Genomic DNA, 5,531 nt, shown 5'->3' with positions numbered 1-5,531 from the left:
GCGGCGGCCGCCTGTGCTTCCGGGGCCTGCCGAGTTCCGCGGAGGGCCTGCGAGGTGAGCATGCGCAGAGCCACTCCCCCATCCGGCGAGAGCTGGGGAATGCGAGCAGGTTTGGCCGGAGGCTGCTGTCCTCCCTCCGGTTCCCCTGCTGAAGGCTCTGTCACCCTGGTACCGGGAGCCTTAGTGAACGTGGCAGCGGGTCTCTGCGCAGTTCTGCCCCCTCCACCACCACCACACCCCCTTTCCCCGCACAGTGGCGGTTTCCAAACCTCCGACCCCCCAGGCGCTTGGTGGGCTGGCCTCCTAGCACGCTGCAGCTGGACTTGGGGGCTGTTCTTTCTCTAACTCGTTCGTGGCTAGTCTTCTGGCCTCACGTCTCAGTTTAAAGATCACCGGGTTTTTTTTGTTTGCTTGTTTGTTTTGAAGTTTTTCTGACCTCCCTTCAGCAACAATTATGAAAACCAAAACAAACCGGATGAACAAACAAATCCAGCTTTGCGCTCCTCTCTACCACTGAACTCTTACCCCACCATACACGCGGCCCAGAGTAGGTGACAACAAACAGTGGAGTGAAGGAGAATCTTTATTTCAGATGGTGGATGCAATGGAGAAGACAATTTTGGGGGACTGACTTGTCTTCACATGGCCTGACCGGTGATAAAAATGGCCAACACTAACAACGCGTAGCCCAGGCTATTGCTTGAAGTGCTGCCGACACACCTCCCACTCCGATGTTTTTTCTTGTTTGGCTCTACCACTTAACAAGGAAGAAGATTCTGTGTGATCTGCTTTTCTTTGACCCTTGAACCACCGCAAGAAAACAATGAGATCAGCCGCCCTACTTTATGGCCTGCCCTGCTGTTATCACAGATGTTCATTTATGACTATAAATAGAACCTTAAGTACATTGTCACTTACAGTCGCTTGTTTACAACAAATCAGCAGCATACTGGGCTCTTACACCAGGGCCTTCCAACACCTTCACGTCACCCACACCTCAACTGAACCATCATGACACTTGTAAGTATATAATAAGTGAGGTGGCTGTAATGACCAGAGTTGACCACCATGACCCACGGGAGTTTGGGATTGGGAGCGTCAGTGGCTTCCCTAGGCCTACCAGACCTTCTGAGGACTGACGGGAAGTATCTCTGACTCCAGTTCTTACTCTCTTGCCTCTACCACCAAACACCTTTGCCCACCTGCCGCACCAGGCTGGGGAGTTAGTTCTGTGGAGGTTCAGGCAGGACCCCATTTTAACACCCACTTATCTAAGCTTCAGGTGGTTCCAGTGCTAGCTCTCCTCCATGGACCACCCTCATTCAAAATCACCAAGGCTAAACCGGCCTCTCCAAAGACCACCAAAAATAAGAGGGGACAGATCTTAGCCATGAAAGCTGCAGTGTGACATCAGATTTGAAGGGCACCTGCTGGATCCCAGGTGGACTAGCACTTGAAGCTGGCTTAAATACTAATGCAAAGAAACCGTTCTCCAAAGCAACACTGTGCAAACGATGGGACCATATGCTAGACAGTCGCAGTGGAACTTCCAGTCCTGCTCAGGATGCCCTGGAACTGCAAAAGGAAGCTTCATGCTGACCTTGGTTGTTGGGGGATTTTCTGTCTTGGGTCTGCAGCTCTAACGGTGAGAAAGCATTTCCTTGCATTATCTCTAACTTAGCATCTTACTAGCTCCCATCTGCTCTGGGCTGGTTCTGCCTTCTGTTCCTCTTGGCTATGAGCCCAGCACCCCAAGGTAAAGTTGCTTCTAGAGTGCTGTTGCCTGATCCCTCGCTGTGCTGGTTACTTCTTTCTACTCTGTGGCTGTTAAAACCTTGAGGGCCCATTGAAACCTGGAGTCCTTATGACTTTGATGACTTACAACTCTACTTTGTTACTGTGTCTTAGAAGAAATAATTGTTTTCTGTTAATTTTGCAATTGGTTTTATCTGCCTTTTCTTCCAGGCTCATGAATGGCAGGGCAGATTTTTTCAGTTCAACCTAATTTTTACATTCTCACTTAGAATGTGACAGTTTTAAATTATTCTTTCAGACATTTAAAAACCAGTCGGAGACGGCATTTCACAAGGCTGCCGAAGAGGTCCACAGAACAGGAGGAAAGGTTAAGAGCCTGTGCTCTGGATGCAGTAATTTTCTGCACTAATTTTAATGCAAGAGGTTAACAATACCTTGATATTAATCAAAACCTCAACCCCTACCCCCCCCCAAAAAGCCTATGACACAAGTTTCAACCAATACATCAATATATATCAATCCTATTTCAGATTTTTATTGGCAATTTCACATACCTACACCATAATTTTTTAGATCAAAGATAATTGAAAGAATAATTTAAGTGTGAATTTAATAAAGTTGAAAGTTGTAATATTATCTTGAAGGAATTAGAAGGGATATCTGTTGAATGCACAATATTTTAAAACAACCAACTCTGGAACTCTAGTTAACATCTCACTTAATCCTATGTCAAGTAATTTTTTATTGTTATATCAAATCTCTTAAACCAGTCTTTACAATCTTGTATTTATTGAATATACAGAGATGGGCAAAAGCAGGTTTACAGTTGCATTGTGATGTTCTTTTGAGTTAATAAAGCTATTGTAATCCTCATAACCTGCCTGTCTTTTTCCATATGAACAACTGTAAACCTACTTTAGATTTTTAGATTTTCAGGGTTAGTTTGTAAACTAACCCTGAATTTTTTACAGTTTATTTTCAAGAAAACCAGCTTCAGAATGATGACCTCTCTTTTCTTCATGTATATCAAACAAAATGAAGCAACACCTACCGTTCAGTAAGAGGAAATGCACCTGTACCTGGGCCATGACACAGCCAACTTTTACTATATTTAATCCTCCCAACAACCCTACAAGAAAGGTTACTTCCCACATTCAAACTGAGGAAAAATAGGCACAGATATTGAGTAACTTTCCCAGCATTGCACAAAGTATATGAGGTCTGTCATTGATAAGTCCAGCCACTAAAAAGTCCAGCCATTGATAATATAACAAAATGGTTTGCGTGATGTTGATGTAACCTGGCAGCCAAGGAGAGGGGACTGGAATGCACATGTGTGAACAATGACAACTGCACTGTACTAGTCAATGGGGGTGGTATACACTGTTGAGTGAGCATGTGTACTGTGTGGCTGTTGCATTCAAAATGAGCAAGTAGAGCAACGAATCTGCATCATATTTTGCTATAAGTTTGAACATTCCTCCCTGGAAACTATCTTGATAATTTAGAAGGCCACGGCTATGGGCAAGTGGTGACTGGCAGATTCACCATGATAATGCACTTGTTCATGCATCACTTCTCATGCATAGTTTTTTGGCAAAACATCAAATCACCCAGGCAACTTAGCCCCCTTGCAGCCCAGATTTGGCACCCTGTGACTTCTGGCTTTTCCTAAAACTGAAATCACCTTTGAAAGGGAAGAGATTTCAGACCGTCTGTGAAATTCAGGAAAATATGATTGGGCAGCTGATGGCAATTGGGAGAACTGTGTGAAGTCCCAAGGTGCCTACTTTGAAGGGGACTGAGGCATCATTGTCCTATGCACAGTGTTTCTTGTATCTTGCACCTTCTTCAATCAATAAATGTCTCTATTTTTCATATTACATGGCTGGATACCTTCTGGAGAGGCCTTGTAGATCCCTACTAGTCAGCCCCAGAACCTGCTCCTCAGGTTCACTACCACTTTTCTCCCCGTCCACTTCCTCTCCACCACCTACTTCCCCTTCCCCTCTCCCCCTCCCCCCTTTTCACCCTCCCTTCATAAAAGAAGTGGGTGGATACATATGTTATTCACAAGCAGCTGACCCTTCCTCTGCCTGATGTTTATGCCCAGTTTATTCCCTCTTTCTGAATGTGGACTTCACTGACAGCCATGCAAATGCCCTCCAATAGCTAGAATTTACCTTTCGGGTTTTCGATTTGTCATCCACCACTTATTGGGGTTTTAACTCAGAGTCCAGAGGCTGTGAGTTTTATCCCCCATTTGCTTTAGATCAGTAGCTGCCAATCCTGACAAAGATAGACTCACCAGGTGCAGATTTCACGACATTCTGATGCACATGCTCATGCTTCACTCACGTGTAACTGGTTGGGTGTCAATCGACGCAGGTGATTCTAATATGTAGCCAGGGTTGAAAATCACTTTTGAAAGGTTTCAAGGGCGTATTTCATTAATTCTCTCATGTTTTTGAAAACTCTCTGATCTATGAAAATGGTTCCTCTCTTCTATCTTCTTAAAGAGCATATATATATATATGCTCTTTATATATATATATACACACTATATATATACACTATATATATCATACACTATATATAGTGTATGATATATGAGACATATATTCACACACACATACATATACATATATATATATTTGGAAACCAACCTCTTTCTGTTCTGCTTTTTTTTTCTATAAACTGCTTATTGCTCGGTTTGTTTTCTCTAGAAGTCCCCCACAATTTCTTTCTTGAGGCTGAGCTGTAATACATATTTGTTTTGGGTGTTGGACCTGAAGGCCTATCGAATCACTCAGTGGTTTTCTGACTTTCCATTCCTGTTTGCACTCTGAGATTGATTTGCTTGATTGTTTTCATAGTGGCAATGACATCATTTGTTTTTATTTCTATTTTTGAAGGTGAAGATATTGCTCCTAATGCCGAGCAGATGCACATGGTTAATCACTTGAAAAGCAGCCCAGCAGAAGAGAAGAGAAATGGGCTGGAGGGAAGTGCCCAGAGAGCCCGCGGCGGCCCACACGATTTGGCAGACCCAAGCTCTGGCGAGCTCGATGCTGTCATTATACCTGGTGAGTGAGCTGAAAACTGTGAGGCCAACTGTTCACTTTACTTGACACTCACTGACTTCAAAATCCTTTTCCTGAAAGGGTAGCACAGGCTCAGCTCCCATTCTGAACCCTCTGTCAGGCTGTCTGTCTCCGGGTCTCAGACTTGCTGCATGTGGAAATCATTCAGGGAGTTAAAAAATATCCAGGGTTTGGGTCACACCTGAGGCCAGTAACATCAGACTTTCTGGGTGTGAAAACAGACATTAGCATCTTTGATGTCCCCAGGTGGTCCCACTGTGCCATCAAGCCTGAGAACCAGCGCTCTGTCTGGAGTGACCAGTGGTTCCCACGCTGGTTGCATCTGGAATCACTGGGCCGGTTCAAAAGCATCCACAGCTGTGTCCCTGTGGCCTGGAGTTTGAAACCGGTAAGATTCCTAGATGGCTCTCATGTGCAGTCAAGTTCCGGACCAATGGATCTATACCCCATGTTACCTGGAGATCTTGTTCTATAATGCAGATTCTGATTCAGCTCCCAGGTGACAGGCAGCGTGTGACATGCAGACACACTTTGAGGCCCCGAGGCTCAGGAAGCCACTGTAGGGGCTTGCCTGTCTGTTTCTGGACCTTTCCAGTGCAGGGATCACTTATAGGTGGGTGATTCTACTTTTCAAAAGCAAAGATTGATTTAAAGTATAGTTGTCTTAGATAT

This window comes from Artibeus jamaicensis, unplaced genomic scaffold (assembly GCF_021234435.1).
Source record: "Artibeus jamaicensis isolate MK-2021 breed Jamaican fruit bat unplaced genomic scaffold, CSHL_Jam_final contig_415, whole genome shotgun sequence".
Lineage (NCBI taxonomy): Eukaryota > Metazoa > Chordata > Mammalia > Chiroptera > Phyllostomidae > Artibeus > Artibeus jamaicensis.
The sequence above is the reverse complement of the archived record's forward strand: the minus strand, read 5'-3'. Positions refer to the sequence as shown.